Source organism: Oryzias melastigma, linkage group LG24, assembly GCF_002922805.2.
Source record: "Oryzias melastigma strain HK-1 linkage group LG24, ASM292280v2, whole genome shotgun sequence".
Classification (NCBI taxonomy): domain Eukaryota; kingdom Metazoa; phylum Chordata; class Actinopteri; order Beloniformes; family Adrianichthyidae; genus Oryzias; species Oryzias melastigma.
The window spans coordinates 5,136,400-5,157,080 of record NC_050535.1 but is presented as its reverse complement, the minus strand read 5'-3'; the positions used below and the strand labels follow the sequence as shown (position 1 = coordinate 5,157,080).

General features: G+C 41.2%; 1 protein-coding gene across 1 annotated transcript in view; it reads left to right on the top strand.

Annotated features, from left to right (window-relative positions):
• The first annotated feature begins 15,748 nt into the window (after positions 1-15,748).
• Positions 15,749-20,681, top strand: part of tmem121ab (transmembrane protein 121Ab) — a 68,859-nt gene continuing 63,926 nt past the window's right edge. Inside the window, exon 1 of the mRNA XM_024290414.2 lies at positions 15,749-17,070. The gene's annotated coding sequence lies outside the window, so the exon portion shown is untranslated. The remainder of the gene's footprint in view (positions 17,071-20,681) is intronic.

Genomic DNA, 20,681 nt, shown 5'->3' with positions numbered 1-20,681 from the left:
CCTTTCTGTTATTCTCCTTTTCTATTAGAAAAGGGTGAAAATAGAAAAGTAGCACTCATCATATTATCAAGGGGTTGCATCACCTTTACTTTTATGTTAATGTCTCACCTTTTTTCTCCATCGCTTACTCATTGTTGCTCTGTATTTATATATTTGGCCTTGAATGTGCGGAGTGATGTATGTGCACTGGAAGCTGTTTTCGCATTAATCTGCTGAAGGGGGCAAAAGCTTTACTTGTTCACCTTGAATTGGAGTTAATGATGCGTGGATGCAAACGTGAAACACTGTTTGGTGATCAGAAACAACAAAAGGAGTGTTAGAGGTTTTGGCTTTTGTGTAAAGAGAGAAGAGAAACTGTGATGGTGTTCACACTGGACAAGCAGGGAGGGGCTTCTTTCTCTTTTTCCACTGTTTACTAGCGCATGTTTAGTGCAAATCTGGCTCCAAGATTTGTCATTTACATCTCTACACCGATATATAAAAGACTTGGTGTCATAGACAGTAACTCTAGCTAAACACAAACTGCAATTATTTATTTTTCCGCCATGATTAATTCTCGAACGGTTTGGATATCATCTGTACGTCACTGCAAGGCCAGGTGGGCCACAAATGGTTTAAAAGTGGGCAGAAAATGTGGGCTCTAAATGGGTTTGTCCGCAGTTTCTGTGGTGATCCCAACTGTATGTGCCCTTAAGCGGGCACTCAGTGGGTTAGCTCGCTATGCTAGCCAGCCTCCCGGTTCACACCGTAGCATGCTAGCAAGATCCACTCTAGCGAGACAGCCAGCTCGGCTGTAGCGAGCTACAAGGCTCACTATAATGAGCTCCGTTGTAATGAGCTCCGTTGTAGTAAGCTAGCGAGCTCCTCTGTAGTGAGCTCCGTTGTAGAAAGCTATCCGTTGTAGCAATCGAGCGAGCTCTGCTGTAATGAGCTCCATTGTAGTAAGCTAGCAAGCTCCGTTGAAGCGAGCTAACAAGTTCTGCTTTGGCAAGCTCTACTGTAGCGAGCTCCGCTGTAGTAAGCTAGCGAGCTCCGTTGAAGCGAGCTAGTGAGCTCCATTGTAGTAAGCTAGTGAGCTCCATTGTAGTGAGCTAGCGAGCTCCGTTGTAGAGAGCTAGCGAGCTCCGTTGTAGAGAGCTAGCAAGTTCTGCTTTAGCAAGATCTGTTGTAGCAATCTAGCGAGCTCCGCTGTAGTAAGCTAGCGAGCTCCGTTGAAACGAGCTAGTGAGCTCCATTGTAGTAAGCTAGTGAGCTCCATTGTAGTGAGCTAGTGAGCTCCGTTGTAGTAAGCTAGCGAGCTCTGTTGAAGCGAGCTAACAAGTTCTGCTTTAGCAAGATCTGTTGTAGCAATCTAGCGAGCTCCAGTGTAGTAAGCTAGCGAGCTCAGTTGAAGCGAGCTAGTGAGCTCCATTGTAGTGAGCTAGCAGGCTCCGCTGTAGCGAGCTAACAAGTTCTGCTTTAACAAGCTCCACTGTAGTGAGCCCTGTTGTAGTAAGCTACCGAGCTCTGCTTTAGTGAGCTAACAAGCTCCGGTGTAGCGAGCTAGCAACTTTTTCTGTAGTGAACTCCGCTGTTCTGCCCGCCTTTAAACCACATGTGGCCCACTTGGCTTTGCTGGTTGAGTGATTGGTCAAAGTATCACTGATTTCACTTTTAAGGGCCCCTTTAAACAAAGCATCTCGAGGGTTAGCGATTGTTGTTTTCCATGGTGATGACGCAATGTGATTTCTGCCCACTGCTCTGATCGTCAAAGTGTAGAAATTCAATGACGTGCGGGTTTATCTGATCTTGGTGAGGTTTATTCTTACGTCTTTTGCGGTTCATTCGTGATACATCTGTGAAAATGTTGTGGCCAGAAGTTTCTCTACGTATATTATCGACGTATGACCAATATTCTTATGTGGAACATGCACAAAATGTACGACCTTTCGATTAAAAAGTCTTGGAGTCCACTAAATCCAACCGCGAGGTTCTTCTTCCCTGTTTCAGAGTTTTTCTGATCCTAAACAAGGTCTAGTGTCACAAAAGAACAATGCATCACCATGGTGATGGAGCATCGGAGGTGAAAAGTCTCTGGTTTTCCAACACCGTGTCCTCCCGATTAACCTGAGGCCAGTCTGTTACAGAGCTTTGGTCTGCAAGCTTTGGCTCAGCTCATGGCTTACCTGGCAAAGCAATATGCTTTCTCTTTCACTCGCTCCTCTGCTAATCCCTTTCTCATTCCCACAGCATTCACTTGTTCTTATCTCAGTCTCTCACAACTCCCTTTTTGTCACTGTCATCCCACAAAACCATTCAATTCAACTCCAAATTCAATTTCATTTGCTATATTAGCACGGGCCTACAAATGCTTATCGTTGCCAAACATGTATATAAGAAATAAATAGCAAAGCATAAAACAAAAGGCCATAAATATGAAAAAGGATTAAACTTGCTGTCAAATTTAACACAACCAAAGTCGCTTTAGCGGCAGGAATCATAAAGTCACAGAAATGCCACATATTGGTCCCTCGGCGGCAATAAACAATGTATACTCTGCTCTATCGAAGACACAATCAATATGCAAATGATATTTAGCGAGTTAATTCTGCCAGAAAGTCAACATGCTGATCTTAGTCTTGTTTTATCAAGGAACAGGCGGCCTGTCTCTCCTCAGAGACTGCCAGCCACGCTTTTAATGCACCTCAGCTGGCAACACACACATGCGCACACACGCACGCACAGACGCATGCAATATGCTTCTAAAACCCCTCGCTGGCTGATAAATGCCAACCGCCTGTCTAATAAATACAAACACAAATGCACTAGCGCACACATAATGACAGGCAGGCTCTCCGATGCATATTTTACTAAAATTCCTCCATGTTTTACACACTCATTTACTAAAAGCATGCCAGGAATACAAGAGCCAGATTTTGCATTTGCCCAAATTTGCTCACAATGTTTGGAGTGTTGGATCACTCAAGGCAAACGCAGTGGTTTCCCGATGCAGCCAGAGCTCCATGACACCACCTGTGTCCGTAAACGGGTCCGCGTGTCTGCGGCGTTTTGGTGGCAGCAGATGGGAAGGTTGCAACTATGAGCTTTGAAATGGAAAGGAGATCTGTTTATAGTGCAGCTCACATGAAAGTGATGTGAGAAGATGGTGGAGACATTTTCTGGTTCACGCGTTGTAGAAATAATACTAAATATATCATTTGTGCTTAAATGCTAGTCTGTAGATTTTAAAATAAACACAATCTCAGGTTAAACTAGGTTTTTAAGCTACTCACCTCCATATAGCAATCCAGTTTTCCTATTTTAGTCAAACAGAAAGTAGTATTTATTTATGGATACTCCAGCACGAGCTAAACGATGACATTAAAGGGGCCATACCATGAAAAACCAACGTTTTTACCTTTATTTTTAAATTATTTTTAGCGGTATTTTGATCTGTTCACGGTTTTCTGAGTATTCCTCTAAAAACCTTAATACAGCGGCCCCTCCCATACCCACTAAATCTAGCTGGTTTTCACCATGTGATGTCACATGGTGAGACCGGCCCTCCATGAAGAGTCAGCTCCGCCCCCCAGGCTAACACAAACACTTCCTCTGCAAAGCTAGCAGCCCAAGCTAGCAGCGATCGGCTACATAAGTGTGTTTGAGATCATGCAGGCGGACGCAGTCGGGATTGCGGTGCATGTTGGGTAGTTTTGACTCTGACGTCACTTGTCAATCATCATTAAATATCGTGAGAAAGAGGCGGGTGCAGCTGGAAATCTGGGACTGCAAGATGACTACAAAACAATGCATTGTGGGAAACGGTGTCCTTACAGTTCTTGTACTTCCACATAATGCTGATCAGAAATGAATAAAATCTGCAAATTTTGTAACTCTTTCTGGAAAGTGGTGAACCACTGATGAGAAAATGAAAAAGATTTCAAAACACACCCAGCAGACACAAGCAGACGGGGATATTGGGAAGACGGCAGGAGAAAGGGAGGAGAGTATTTCTTGGTGGAGAAAGGAACCAGACTACTTCCTGGTGGAGAAAAGGAGGAGAGTATTTCTTGGTGGAGAAATGGACCAGACTACTTCCTGGTGGAGAAAAGGAGCAGACTATTTTCTAGTTTAGAAAGGGAGAAGACTACTTCCTGGCGGAGAAAGGGAGCAGATTATTTCCTGGTGGAGAAAGGGAGAAGACTATTTTCTAGTTTAGAAAGGGAGAAGACTACTTCCTGGTGGAGAAAGGGAACAGACTACTCCCTGGTAGAAAAAAAGGAGCAGACTATTTCTTGGTGGAGAAAGGGAACAGACTATTTCTTGGTGGAGAAAAGGAGCAGACTATTTTCTAGTTTAGATAGGGAGAGAAATACTTCCTGGTGGAGAAAGGGAACAGACTACTCTCTGGTAGAAAAAAAGGAGCAGCCTATTTCCTGGTGGAGAAAGGGAGCAGACTATTTTCAAGTTTAAAAAGAGAGCAGACTACTTCCTGGTGGAGAAAAGGAACAGACTACTCCCTGGTAGAAAAAAGGGAGCCGACTATTTCCTGGTGGAGAAAGGGAACAGACTATTTCTTGGTGGAGAAAAGGAGCAGACTATTTTCTAGTTTAGAAAGGGAGAAGACTACTTTCTGGTGGAGAAAGGGAACAGACTACTCTCTGGTGGAGAAAGAGAGCAGACTAGTTCTTGGTGGAGAAAGGGACTAAACTATTTCCTAGTGGAGAAAAGGAGCAGACTATTTTCTAGTTTAGAAAGGTAGCAGACTACTTCCTGGTGGAGAAAGAGAATGTCTTGCCCAGAGACACTTTGACACTTGGGCGGGCGGGGAAGGCAGGTGTCGAACCCGCTCGCTTCTGATCAGGAGTCGACCGCCCTACCGCTGCACCACGGCTGCCACCAGGAAGACTATTTAGAAAGGGACCAGACTACTTCCTGGTGGAGAAAGGTAACAGACTACTACCTGGTGGAGAAAGGGAGAAGACTATTTCCTGGTGGAGAATAGAAGCAGACTATATCCTTGTGTAGGAAAGGAGTGGACTATTTCCTAGTGAAAAGGGGGAGCAGACTATTTCCTGGTGGAAAAAGGGAGCAGACGGTTTCCTGATGAAGAAAGGGAGCAGACTATTTCCTGGTGGAGTGAAAGTGAACAACCAACTGGGAAACCAGATTTACACATGCATTATTAAGCAACGACAGAGAGGTAAATGCATCTGCATGACAGTGAAGAGGATTTTTGGTACAATGATCAAATGTCATAATTTTTAATAAATCCTACATTTTCATCTGTTGTTGTCTGCATTTTTTTGACTGAATTTCACTGCAAAATGAACCCATTATCCATTCTGCTTGTGCCAAATGCAGGGGGAAACACCCAAGCTGTGCTGTATACATGAAAATTATAAAAAAACAAAAAAATTCCCTTCATTTTTCCGTGGGTGACACACCGATTCTAGGATGACATCATAAAAAATAACGTCATGAAAGCGATGCCTCAAAGAGTCCACAAAAATAACAAATTTTTCCAAAGGTAAAATATGATCATTTATGTGGCTATAGTTCACTCTGAAAGACTTAAGAATATCACGCTATGGTCCCTTTAAGGCTTTTTATTCAGTAATTGTTTTATTTTCAAGTTCAAAAGGATAATCAGATATTCACAAAAAGAGAACCTGAATACTAAAAAAAAGGCAAACAGTTCATAAAATTGTTCAAAATTGCTTTTTGTTAAAGCACAAGGGCTCTGAAATATGTGACCACTTATATAGTGCTTTTCTCCCTTAATTAAGGCCTGAAGTGCTTTACAGTCACAAGCTCCATTTATCTACTAATGTGGGCTTTTGCTGATACACGGCACCAACCTGTGACCAGCAGGAACAACCGGAGGTTCAGTGTAGAGTTTAACCCTTTAAGACGGAATAAGACACACTCTTCAAACTGCTATAACTCTTTAACTTTTTACTCAATTAACGCGATTCCAACTTATTCTGAAGTGGAAAAAAGCAGATTTGTGTCGATATGCAGCAGAGGTGTCAAACTCAATCACACAGGGGGGCAAAACCCAAAACACAGTAGGTTGAACAGGATAAACATTTATCGAACATGGCAAAACTACATTTTTAAAACTCTAAAAGCATACATTTTTAACATAACTATGAATAAAAACAGGCAGAAATATAAGATAACATCGGGTCATTAATGACAATAAAGTAAAATGATCTGGAGGGCCGGATCCGGCCCCTGGGCCTTGAGTTTTCCATGTGATATTCTACACAGAATTAGTTGGTTAATGTTTGTTGCATAAACATAGTTGCGTATAAGCAACAATAATTCTGTTGCATTAATTAAAAGAACGTCAACACTGAAGCTAACGTTCTGGTGCTAACACATTATCACGTACGGTTGAGCTGAACCTGTGATCTTCAGATAAGAGGTTGACCGCTCTACCACGGTGCCACAGCTGCCTCTTTGGGCTTTCTATGAGGAATCTAGCTTCAGAGAAAATGTTTTCTTTAATATCTTCATTAGGAAGCTTCTTAGTAAAAATAAACTGCATCCACTGCTGTTTAGTATGTACGTCCATTAAAACTAGCAAAGTTTCCCTAAATAAAACAATAAAATTAAGCAATTTTTAGGGCCTAATCCTTGAGTGAAAATCATCTTCTTCTCAAACCAAAGAGGCTTTGGTTTCTTCCCCACCTCTGCAGTCATGAACTTTAAAATACCAGCATTTACTTACACATTTTGTCTTTTTTCCCATTTCTCCGAGCGTTGAACGGTCTGATCTTGGGTGACCTTGCTCGGACACCCACTCCTCGGATAGATGGGTCTGTCTTGAGTGCTTCAGCCTTGGGGATGGCTGCAAACACTCCATCTCTGTGCAGAACGACGGACTTCAAATCGTCCGTAAATGACCAGATAGTGGATAACAGCTGCTTCTCTAAGATCACTGTGGAAGTTGTGGTTTTTTTTATATTAAAACGGTTGTGTCATATTGAAAAACACAATTCTCGTAAGAGATAAATACAATAAAAACATCATTAAATGTATATAAAATGGATAAAGTAAAGGCGTGGATCACTCAAACTAAAAATCAAGAAATATTCTGTTATAGAAGAATACCTGGTGATCTGTTAATCAAGTTGATTTGGAGAGGGCGGCTAACACTTAACCTTTCAAATTTCCTGGTAAATCATTGGGGCACCACCGCGCTATTTTCATGGAATACTCATTCATTTGCATGTCATTTTTTTTTCTCGCTCTAACAGGGAAATGCAAAGTGTTATTTTTGTGTACAGCCTTGAACTGGATTCCAATCACGTATGTACCGTTAGAAGCTCATCCCTTGATGTTGTGTGTGCATAATGAGCCAAAAAAGTATCAATGAAATCCCAAAGCCTTTTTATTTATCACCAGTCGTTCGGTAAAAAAAAGCCTCTGTGTTGAACTGACTTTAAACTCCACGAGAGTGTTAAGAAACTTGTTCCAGACAGCTGGGTTGGGCCGGCAGGCTGACATCAAAGCACAGCTCAGAGACAACACAGAAGGGGAAGCTGGGTGGAAATAATAACTTAACACGAGCAAAAGCTTGAAAGTAAGGAAAAAAAAAGTGTGTGGAGAAAACATGAATAATAAATAGTAGAGAGAAGTCATGCAGATGAGAGCAAATAGAATCCTGGCGGTAAAGCAGACAATCCCATGTACATCACCGAACAACTGTTTTTATCAGTCGTGGCGTGCACACACACACACACACTCATTAGCAGGAAGCATAGAGCGACCGCGCCATGATGTGTTTGACTGTAATGAGGCAGAGTGTCGGATTTGAGAAGGAGAGCCTGCAAGCAACAGACAGGGAAGCAGAGCATGTCGAATCAGCCTGATGTGGGACAAAGTCATTATGTCACCAGTGTCTAATCTGGCGGGCGCAAAATGCACTTTTGGCATAACAGGGGTCAGTAGCAGATGGGTAGAGCCTGGAACAGAGGAATTAGCTGCTGGCCACACAGACACTGTGACTAAAAACCCTCATTTATTCCACTTCCTGGTCAGTCCTTCAGGCTCAAGTTCAGGAGGAATGACCTGCTCACTGGAGGGTTGGCTTGGAGGTATTGCATAAGTGTTAAAAAAAAGAAGCAACAGGAAACAACACGGCCTACAGCACCTTCACACTATTTTAAGACAAAGACAGAAAAGAGAAAACAACCCAAGGGCGGAGAAACACCAGGAAGGCTGTTCAGTTTTGTTCCCATTCCAGAGTCATTGTCATCATCCAATTTGGCTGCCATGCTTTTCCTTTTTTCTTGAGTGAAAATTAAGCTTTGAAGAGTAAGCATGTTTCATCAAACCACCCACAAGTAAATCAGGAAAAACTGACATCAGCACAACTGAAACATCTGATGCACACGAGTTATTATCTAGTGTGCACCGGTTGAGTGTCTGGTGTGGACTAGTTAGTATCTGGTGTGCACCAGTTAGTATCTAGCATGCAACGGTTAGTATCTGGTGTTGAGCAGTTATTATCTGGTATCTACCAATTAGTGCCTAGTGTGCACCAATTAGAATCTGGTGTGCACCAATTAGTATCTGGTGTGCACCAGTTATTATCTAACGCACACCAGTTAGTATCTGGTGTGCACCAATTAGTTTCTGGTGTGCACCAGTTATTATCTGATGTGCACTAACTATTATCTAGTGTGCACCAGTTGAGTGTCTGGTGTGGACTAGTTAGTATCTGGTGTGCACCAGTTAGTATCTAGCATGCAACGGTTAGTATCTGGTGTTGAGCAGTTATTATCTGGTATCTACCACATAGTGTCTAGTGTGCACCAATTAGAATCTGGTGTGCACCAAATAGTATCTGGTGTGCACCAGTTATTATCTAATGCACACCAGTTAGTATCTGGTGTGCACCAATTAGTTTCTGGTGTGCACCAGTTATTATCTGATGTGCACTAACTATTATCTAGTGTGCACCAGTTGAGTGTCTGGTGTGGACTAGTTAGTATCTGGTGTGCACCAGTTAGTATCTAGCATGCAACGATTAGTATCTGGTGTTGAGCAGTTATTATCTGGTATCTACCGATTGGTGTCTAGTGTGCACCAATTAGTGTCTAGTGTGCACCAATTAGAATCTGGTGTGCACCAATTAGTATCTGGTGTGCACCAGTTATTATCTAATGCACACCAGTTAGTTTCTGGTGTGCACCAGTTATTATCTGATGCGCACAAACTATTATCTAGTGTGCACCGGTTGAGTGTCTGGTGTGGACTAGTTAGTTTCTGGTGTGCACCAGTCAGAATATGGTGTGCACCAGTTAGCATCTGATGCACACCAGTTAATATCTAGCGTGCAATGGTTAGTATCTGGCGTGGAGCAATTACTATCTGGTGTTGACCAGTTAAAATCTGGTGTGCACCAATTAGTATCTGGTGCGTACCAGTTAGTATTTGGTATAGACTTTTTTGTATTTGGTGTCTACCAGTTAGAATCTGGTGTGCACCAGTTAGAATCTGGTGTGCACCAGTTCGTATTAAATTGATTTAAATTATTTACAGTTTTTCCCCCCAAAAAGTATTTTTTTAAGACAGTTTCAGCACTGTGACATGAGTTCATCAGAAAATTACCTCTAAATTTGGGAAAGAATTGTTGCTTTGAAGCAACCCCGCCCCCCTTTCCCGTTTGGAGAAGTTAGCTTTAGCTTATTTTCTGTCACAAATACATTTTTTTTCTCATTTTTTTGCTCCTCATTCACAAAGATTTGAATCAATAAATACTAAGAAATGCAACTTTAAGCTTAATATTGTTTATAAATGTCCTCTATTATGATAAAAATGCAACAAGAACCTGTTAAAAACACCAAAAAACAAGGAGTTGGTCTTTTAAAATGGGATGTAATGGAATGTAAGATTTTTCCAAGCAGGATTTCCATCTGTAACTGGATCCAGATGAAAATGAGGCGTGAAAAGGTGAGTCACGGGCAAAAACCTCCCGCACCACTGACCTGCATTAACCAGGGTTGTAATGAAAACTTAAGTCATCTCTGCTTTTCACAGGCAAATCAGCCGGTTGCGATGTGCATCCGCCCGAGTGAGCGCACACTGCCGTGTAAGACACACGGTGAATCCAGATGAGGCTTCATTACAGCATCAAAGCGAAGCATGATGCTTTAATGGACCAGCCATTACTAAAAAATCCACACGCAGGCGGCTGAGGAGATGAGAGATCACCTACAGAGGAGCTCTTTCTTCTATTACTGAGCTCATTTGATTGGTAAGGAAAAGAAAACAGCATTGTAGTTCACTCACTGCATTGCAATGCATTGCATGTCACGCCCAAACCACAATTCTGCTTCAATAATGTAAAGGACAGCTGTTTTCCTTCTCGTGCCGTAAGCAGGAGTTTTTTTTCCCCCTCTTTGATGATGAACATATTATAATGAAACTTATGGCAATGTTTATATAACTCTGACATGAAAACACATTTAATTTATGAAGATATTTTTACTTTCCCTGCATAAATATTAGTTTAATTTTTGTGTGAAGATCTACTTTAACATATGGAGCCCCTAAAAGACCATTGAAGTGAAACGAAAAAAGTTTCTTGTGCCCAACAGTTATTATCTATAGAGCCCCTAAAGGAACAGTGAAAAAAATAAATTAAAAAAAAGTTTCTGGCGTTCACCAGTTAGTATCTGGTGAGCACACATTAATATCTGGTTCGCAGCAATTAGTATCTGGTGTGGACCAGTTAGTATCTGGTACGCACCAGTTAACATCTGGTGTGCATCAGTCAGTGACTAGTGTGCACCAGTTAGTATATGGTGAGCACCAATTATTATCTTTTGCGAACTAGTTAGTATTTAGTGTGAACTTGTTAATATCTGGTTGGCATTAGTCAGCAGCTAGTGTGCACCAGTTAGTATCTAGTAAGAACCAGTTAGTATCTGGTATGCATCAGTTAGTATCTGGTGTAAACCATCAAACATCTAGTACGCACACGTTAGTATCTGATCCGGACTGTTCAGTATCTGGTGCGCACCAATTAGTATTTGGTGTAGACCAGTTAGTATCTGGTGCGCTACAATTAGTATTTGGTGTAGATCAGTTAGTATCTGGTGTAGATCAGTTAGTATCTGGGGCGCTACAATTACTATTTGGTGTAGATCAGTTAGTATCTGGGGCGCTACAATTAGTATTTGGTGTAGACCAGTTAGTATCTAGTGCACACCAATTTGTATCTGGTGTAGACCAGGTACTATCTGGTAAGCACTAATTATCATCTGCTGTAGACCAGTTAGTATCTGGTGCGCACCAATTAGTATCTAGTGTAGACCAGGTACTATCTGGTATGCACCAATTAGTATCTAGTGTAGACCAGGTACTATCTGGTATGCACCAATTAGTATCTGGTGTAGACCAGTTAGTATCTGGTGTGCACCAGTTAGTATCTGGTGTAGACCAGTTAGTATCTGGTGTGCACCAGTTAGTATCTGGTGCGCACCAATTAGTATCTGGTGTAGACCAGTTAGTATCTGGTGCGCACCAATCAGTATCTGGTGTAGACCAGGTACTATCTGGTAAGCACTAATTATCATCTGCTGTAGACCAGTTAGTATCTGGTGCGCACCAATTAGTATCTAGTGTAGACCAGGTACTATCTGGTATGCACCAATTAGTATCTGGTGTAGACCAGTTAGTATCTGGTGCGCACTAGACACATTCCAGGCTGTATTTGGTGCGTACCAGATATTAACTGGTCTGTATCTGCACTACTTAGTATCTGGTGCGCACCAGTTAGTGACCAGAAACTTTTTTTTTTTATTTCAATTTTTTGTTCTTCTATGTCCCTTCAGGGGCTCCATATTAACACAAAAAAAATCTACCAAAATTAAAATCTTTTCTAAAAGATATGGATTATGCACATCATAATTATGCAATTTCTTCATTAAACTTTAACTTCAGCTGCATTTAAAACAATGCTAACACAAAAATAGCAGGTTTAGGTTAATGAGCAACTTGTGACTGCTCTGAAGGATTTTAATTAGGACTGCTTCCACCGCTCTTTAGTTTAGAGGTTATCTGTTGTCTTCTGCTCCTTTCAGCAGCATTAATTAAAATAATTATCAACTATGGCTCTTTTGTGAAGTTCCCACCGAGCGGCTAATCACTGGCCAACGAGCACTGATAGGAATTGGGAAGGAAAAAGCATCGCTGTCAACATTTATAACTCAGAATATCACAGTTGTTTGAAATTCTCTAATTAATTGTTAGGTAATCTATTTTGGTACATTGAGTTACTGTTTTTGTGACCTTATTTTTTACAGAAAGTAATTTTAAAATCTGTTTAAAGCATGATATGTTTGTGTCCAAGAGTTCACTTAAGTAAAGTATATTAAAAAACTGCAGAATTTTGAGAGATGCAACCATTTTAAAATTAAATTTAAATGGTGTTTACTGCCTTTTAGAGGTAGATAGATACATTAGAATGACTTTTCTGAAGTTCTAAGTCAAAAATCTGGTTCTATCAAGACTTCAAATGTGTGCAGATGTTCCTTCTTCTCTGGGGAACTCCAAAATCTGCTCGAGTCCCTCAGATCACTTTGTTGAACTGCGGCGCCACGCCCCTCCACGATGAAAGCCCGCATCAAAACAGTCAGCTTTCCCTCCTCAGCTCTGAAAAAAATGGAATTCGACACACCCCAAAAACATGAGAGAAATTGTTACATAATGCCGAACACAGAGCTGCAGATCTAACAGCAGGGGAGGAGAAGTTCTCTCCATCGACCCTCATTCTGCATTCACTTTAGAAGAAAAAAAGAAAAAAAATCATGGAGGAATAACTTTCTCATCTTCTCCATCAAAGCTCACTCAGTCAGTCACCTCACATCTCCCTCCATGCCCCGACTCTAATCGCTCTTGATTGGCTAATCACCGAAAATGACTTTTAATGTGATCCTGGTATGTGGCCGTTGTGAATACCTTTGAAATGACGAGCAGCAGTCGAGGGCCTTTCTGTGCCTCCTTGATTTGAAGTGGCTGTGCCCAGTCACTCATATGGATGCGATTTTGAACGCTAATGAGACCAAACAGTTTTCTTAATCCAAATTCTATATATATATTTAACCTTTGACAGGAATCACGTTGTACCGCCACATAAAAAGAGCAACTCTTCTCACATTTAGCATGTTTGGGTGTGCAGTTATTGAAATTATCCTTTGCATTTTTAATCTTTTTTTTCTATTTTGCACGATAACCCCCAATTTAGCTTGTGACCTTCTAGAATTGCCCGTTTTTTTAAGTTTCTCTGGCACTTAGTGGAGCATTTTCCTGACTTTGCCCCAGCTTTCCACGCCTGTATGAATGGCAGCGATTCAGTTGGTTGGTCTTCCAATGTCTTCAGTTAACAGCAAATTGGAAAGAGAAACTTTTTTTTTTTTTTTAAAGGGATTAAACATTCAAAAGATAAATCCTTGTGGCTTTAATGAAACTCACAAAGGGACAGAAGGCTCTGCAAGGAACAGAAGCAGCTTCCTTCCTGGAGCCAAACAAACTGAGATCCAACGGGAAGCATCAGAGCAGAGGGAACTGATAAGGGAACAGACAGAAAATGACACAGACATTGGAAAAGATGACACATTTACAAATGTTTTCTCTCGTGAAGCTACTTTTTTTCCTCGTTTGCTCTGTTTGTTGCTTTTTAGTGATTCTAAAATAGTTTACTGATTTTTATCCATAAAAAAGTGATTTTTTTTAAAGACAGTTTCTGTAAAGTGACAGGAGTTCATTAGGAAATTACCTCTAAGTTTAAGGACAAATATCCTTGCTGTGGAGCAACCCCGCCCCCTTCCCCTTCCTATTTGGAGAAGTCAGTTATATCTGGAATGCACCAGTTAGTATCTAGTGTGCAAAGGTTAGTATCTGGTGCGGAATAGTTAGTATCTGGTCCGGACCAGTCAGAATTTGGTACGCACCAGTTAGTATCTGGTGCACACCAGTTGGTATCTAGTGTGCACTGGTAGAGTATCTTGTGTGGACTAGTTAGTATCTCGTGTGCACCAGTTATTATTTAATGCACACCAGTTAGTTTCTGGTGTGTACCAGTCAGAATATGGTGTGCACCAGTTACTAACTGGTATCAGTTGGTATCTAGTGTGCACCGTTTAGTATCTTGTGTGCACCAGTTAGTATCTGATGCACACCAATTATTATCTAGTGAGCACTGGTAGAGTATCTTGTGTGGACTAGTTAGTATCTCGTGTGCACCAGTTATTATCTAATGCACACCAGTTAGTTTCTGGTGTGCACCAGTCAGAATATGGTGTGCACCAGTTAGCATCTGATGCACACCAGTTAGTATCTAGCGTGCAACGGTTAGTATCTGGTGTGGACCAATTACTATCTGGTGTTGACCAGTTATTATCTGGTGCATGCCAGTTAGAATTTGGTGCAGAGTAGTTAGTATCTGGTGTATAAAAGTTATAATCTGGTGTGCACCAGTTAGTATCCGATGCACACCAGTTATTATCTAGTGAGCACTGGTTGAGTATCTTGTGTGGACTAGTTAGTATCTGGTGTGCACCAGTTACTATCTAATGCACGCCAGTTAGTATCTGGTGTGAACCAGTTGGTTTCTGGTGTGCACCAGTTAGTATCTGATACGCACGAGTTATTATCTAGCATGCACCGGTTGAGTGTCTGGTGTGGACTTGTTAGTATCTAATGTGTACCAGTCAGAATATGGTGTGCACCAGTTAGCATCTGATGCACACCAGTTAGTATGTAGCGTGCAACAGTTAGTATCTGGTGTTGACCAGTTATTATCTGGTGTCTACCAATTAGAATCGAGTGTGCACCAATTAGTATCTGGTGCGTACCAGTTAGTATTTGGTATAGACTTTTTTGTATCTGATGTCTACCAGTCAGAATATGGTGTGCGCCAGTTAGCATTTGGTGCGCACCAGTTAGTGTCCAGCGTGCAACGGTTAGTATCTGGTGTGGACCAATTAGTATTATAATGATTAAATTTATTTACAGTTTTTTTTTTCAGCCCAAAACTTATTTACAGTTTTTTTTTTCAGCCCAAAAAGTATTTTTTAATGACAGTTTCTGCACTGTGACATGAGTTCATCAGAAAACTACCTCCAAATTTGGGTAAAGAATCGTTGGTTTGAAGCAACCCCGCCCCCCTTCCCATTTGGAGAAGTTAGCTTCAGCTTATTTTCTGTCACAAATGCATTTTTTTTCCCTTTTTTTGCTCCTCATTCACAAAGATTTGAATAAATAAATACTCAGAAATGCAACTTTAAGCTTAATATTGTTTATAAATGTCCTCTATTGTAATAAAAATGCAACAAGAAGCTGTTAAAAACATCAAAAACAAGGAGGTGGTCTTTAAAGAAGAAGAAACAAAGACACAAAATAAAAGGACTGTTTCAAATATTTGGTTTTCTGCTAATGTTTTTGATTTGTGCAAAAAAAAAAAAATCAAATGTTTGAGAAAAATGAGAGAAAAACAGATCATTTAGAGACCATAATTTGATTAACTCCTGAAAAAGCAAACCAAAAAATAAAGTCAACAAACCAATTTACTCAAAACGATGATCATTTGAATCTGAGCATCAAATTGTTTTTCTTCTGAGATCCAGATTTGGGTTTTCTCTTTCAAATTATTTTTGCAGCAAAGTAATCTTGAGGCTTTTGCTGCTATTTGTGCACCTTACCAATCTAAACTGGAAGAAAAATGACGTGAAATCCTTTATTTCGACCAAACTATGATCTGATTTTTTAAAATCTTCCTGACAATCATTTGTTAATTGAGTTTTTAGTTTAATAATGTGCAGATAATATATTTTTTCTTAGGCTGTCAAGGGTGTATCAGGCCCATCAGATAGTTTATGAACCAAAATAAGTTTGACACCCCTGCTTTAAAGGAATATACCCTGGAAAGTGTTTGTCTCCCCCTTCTGGCAGGGAATATAATGCACGGTGGTGGCAAAGCCTGAGTCAAGGGAAACCCACACTCTTTCCCCAAGAAAGTTTGCATGCCTGAAGCATTCAGCAGCTGCCAAGTGATTGCAAGTGCAATACATCCTTGAGAGGTCATCAGCCCGCCGCAGTGCTGACATTAAAACAGACAAGCTTGAACCTGCAGAGGAAACCTCAAAGACCAAATGCAATCCGAAAACTAGACTTATGCTTGATTTCTATTCAGTCATTTCTGTAATTTGAGTGACTTTTTCCTTGAGAATGAGTATTAATAATTTTCTCAGAATGCTGCCAGCCTGGTCCTGTTGTGATACACGAATGGCATTCCGCCAAATTAATTATCTGATTCATTTCCAGTTCCATCTTCGCCGCTGTCATGATATGCAAGAGGAACATTCTGCGGGAAAACTCCAACGCAGCAGTAAAAACACAGATGCAAACACTTAAAGGTGACAGGAGCAGCAGTAAACAGATGGTCTTTTTTTTTCTTTAGAATGAGAAGAATTACACCAAATTGAGGTTCACATCATTTGTTTGGATTGAGTCCATTTATTTAAGACTAAAAGGCTGAGTCTTGTCTAATTCCTCGCAGTCATTTGTTTTAGTCTGTTGCAGAATGCATTTCATTCTAACATATTTGGAAGAGTGATTGATGGAGGGAGAGAGTGGTGGAGAGATAGAGGGAGAGGGGGGGGGGGGGGGTGTTTAAGCCCATCCGGAGGAAGAAGCCAAGAAGAAGAAGAAGAAGAAGAAGCTTCGACAATTACACTTGCCAAAGCGGTTCCGTTTAGCCGGCAGGCTAATATTTAGAGGACTGTGACTGTCTCGCGCGCTCTCGGAGCTGCGGCGGCTCGCGCGTCCCGTTCCGTTCCGTCCGCGCGCGCTGTCGGCCAGGCGCCTGGAGACCCCTGGATTCTCCTGAACTGAAGTTGTTTGGACCGGTTCTTTTTTTTTCTCTCTCTTTTCGGCGCCTTCATAGCAGCGGATTTACAAAGCCTGCAATCCCCCCCCCTCCTCCTCCTCCTGATCCACGGAACCGCAATGAAATCCAGCACCATGGACAGCGACTGATGCTTCCAGAACCCTGGACAGAGATTTAACGAGGTAAGACCGGAGAGTTTAGCAGCTTTTCCGCCCATTTATGATGAAAAGGAAAGAGATGGAGGGAAAGAAAATCACTCTGCACTATGTGAAGACTTATTTTAGCGCCAAATCCAACATTTCTCCATATAGTTTCATTTTATCCCCCATTGACTTATTATTGTCAGTTTAGTGTTTTAACAGAATATTGCTGAAAATCTCTAATTTTATTATTTTTTTAATCACAAACTTCAGTTTATTTTCAAAGCTAAAAAAAAAAAAAAATTGGCGCAACCGTGAGCTCGTGCGCGGAAATCACCCCACCACCACTGCCGCGCGCGCACACAATCACTCCACATGGCCGTCTGTAATCCTCGCGTCACCTCCTCATCATATTTCAGAGGGACTCTCTCGGTAATGAGCGGCGCTCCTCCCTTTTAGTCTGCTCGTTTCATTCCTGGCTATTAATTTATAAGGTGTTAGCTGTCAGGTTCACCTCCCTATGAGTTTTTCCCGCACCTGTCACCTTTTAAACCGGGTTAATCTGAAAGGTTAATACGCGGGAATAACAGCTGCAAACCCTGTGGAGCAACCAGGACATCTTTTTATTCCTGTTGTTTGGAAGAAAATGTTTCCTCTTCAGATCTTAACCCCTAAATCAGGGATGTCAAACTCAAGCGCACAAGGGGAGAAAACCTAAAAACACCTTAAGGATAAAAAAATATGTTATTGAACACTTGAAAACTTCATTAAAAAAAAAAAAAACTGGATCTTTTTAACATAATGATGAACTAGATATATAGCAAACCTGCGATAGTGCTAGTGTGAATGCTGTAAGCTGAATTTGAAGGTGCTGATAGCTGAATAGCTAAAAATGCTGAAGCTGAAAACGCTGAAGAAAATAGCTAAGGGCGCTGAAGCTGAAATCACTGAAACTGATAGCGAAAAACGCTAAATTTGTTAACTGAAAACGCTGAAGTTGATAGCTACAAAAAACATTGAAATTGATAGCTGAAAATGCTGAAGCTGACAGCTAAAATATTAGTTAAAGACCAAATTAGCCTTAAAAATAAGCTAGCATGTAGCTGAAAACAAAGCTAAACTCCAAAACAGTCTAAAAAACCTTATTAGTCCAAGAAGCTAGCAGAATGCTAGCATTACCTGCAATAATGCTAGTGTGAATGTTGTAAGCTGAATTCTAAGATGCTAGTGCTGTTAGCTGAAGATGCTGAAATTAATAGCTTAAAGCACTGAAGCTGAAATCACTGAAGGTAATAGCTGAAATAACTCAAAGTTATAGCGGAAAACGCTGAAGTTGATAGCTAAAAACATTGAAATTGATAGCTGAAAATGCTAAAGCTGTTAGCCAGCTAAAATATTAGTTAAAAACCAAATCAGCCTAAACAAAATAAATAAATAAGTTAGCTAGCTAAAACCGCTAGCATGTAGCTGAAAAAATAGTTAAACTTCAAAATATCCTAATAAAATGAAAAAGGCCTAAATTATCAGCAAGCATGTAGCAGAAATATTAGCTAAACTCCAAAATAGCCTAAAAAAGTCTTAATAAATGCCAAAGTAGTCCAAAAAACTAGCAAAATCTCGATATTTTAAACTTTAAAACCGTGACTTTTTTACATAATTATGAACACTAAAAATGTATGAGTATTCTTCCTAATTAAATCAACTTAAACCCAAATCAATTTTAATAGTTTACTCTCCATAGAAATATATTCTGTCCAAATTATACAACTTATAAATGAGCGCAAGATAACATCGTAAAAATAAAATAAAATGATCTGGAGGACCAGATCTGGCCCCGAGGTCTTGACTTTGACAAATAAATTAACAGATAAAACTTTGTTTTATATGTGATTATTATGCAGTCAGTCAGATTTGTATACGTTCTATAATCTGTGCTGCTCGTTAGCTGTTGCTCAGAATAATTGTCTAATTCCAAGTCTGGTCCTCTTGCCTTATATTTGCTCAGCTGTCACACTCGAGATCTTTTTTTTATTATTATTATTTTGAGAATTAATTCTCCAAATCCAAAGGTCGAAAAACGCCTCCAAATAAGAAGAAGAAGAAGTGACCCTCTGGGATTCACGTTTTAGACACAAACATGTGAAACCACACAGATTTTAATGAAGGATTTTGGTTAATATTTGATGGCTCTCGGCCTGGCATTAAGTGTGTCTGATATGTTGGCTTAGACTCTGAGTGACAAGAATTAAGCGGGAGCAAGAACTGTGAATCATATAGTAGAGATTTTGCTACAGGGCTCTAATCCCTTGTCCTTGAACCAAAAAGGAAGCGCATATTGATATGCCAGTTCTGCCTCTGGGCTATTAAGCTCTGGGCGCTACTGTATAGAAACTGCCGCTCTATATCACTGGGATGATGAACTAAATGCAAATTAATCTTTCATGCTCAATTTATTATCCAATAAACAGGACGTGGATTTGAATATGAATGGTGGCCTGACAAAAGGGCAGGCCCTCCATCAGCCTTTCTTTACCCGTCTTTTCCCATTGATCCCAGCTAGCAAGGCCAGCAGGGGCCATAAGGTTTAAAGTGGGCAGAAAATGTGGGCCCCGGTTGGGTTTGTCCGCAGCTTCTGTGTTTTCCCACATTGACTTAAGTGGGCGTTCAGTGGGTTAGCTTGCTACGCTAGCCAGCTGCCCAATGGACAGTGTAGCATGCTAGCGAGCTCTGCTGTAGAAAGTTAGCAAACTCCACTGTAGCATGCTAGCAAGCTCCACTATAGCATCCTAGCAAAATCCACTGTAGCATGCTAGCAAACTATATAGCATGTTAGCAAGCTCCTCTACCGCAAGCTAGCTAGCTCTGCTTTATCAAGCTAGCGAGGTCTGGGGTGGCGAGCTAGTTAACTCCTCTGTAGCATGCTAGCAAGCTTCACTGTAGTATGCTAGCAAGCTCCCATGAAACAAACACCATTGCAACATGCTAGCAAACTCTACTGTAGCATGCTAGCGAGCTCGGCTGTACCAAGCTAGTGCTCCTCTGTAGCATTGCCTAATCGCCTCTGTATCGAGGTAGTGACGCCACTGTAGCATTTTAGCAAGAGCTTCTATAGCATGCTAGAGCTCCACTGTTGCATGCTAGCGAGCTTCTCGACAGCCAGCTAGCGAGCTCCTCTGAAGCATCCTATTGAGCTCCTCTGTATCGTGGTAGTGAGCGCTACTGTAGCATGCTAGCAAGCTCCTCTACAGCAAGCTAGTGAGCTCTGCTTTATTGATCTAGTGAGGTCTGATGTAGCATGCCAGTAACCTCCGCTGTAGCGAGCTAGTGAACTCCGCTTTAGCGGGCTAGTAAGCTCCACTATCGAATGCTAACGAGCTCAGCTATAGCAAGCTAGTGCGATCCTCTGTAGCATTCCCTTGAGCTTCTCTGTATCGAGATAGTGAGCGCCACTGTAGCATGCTAGCAAGCTTCTCTACAGCAAGCTAGCGAAATCTGCTTTATCAAGCTAGCGAGCCCCTCTGAAGCCTCCTATTGAGCTCCGCTGTAGCGAGCGAGTGAGCTCCATTGTCGCATGCTAGCAAGCTCAGCTGTAGCAAGCTAGCAAGCTATGGTTTATTGATCTAGCGAGCTCCTCTGTAGCAAGCTAGTATGCT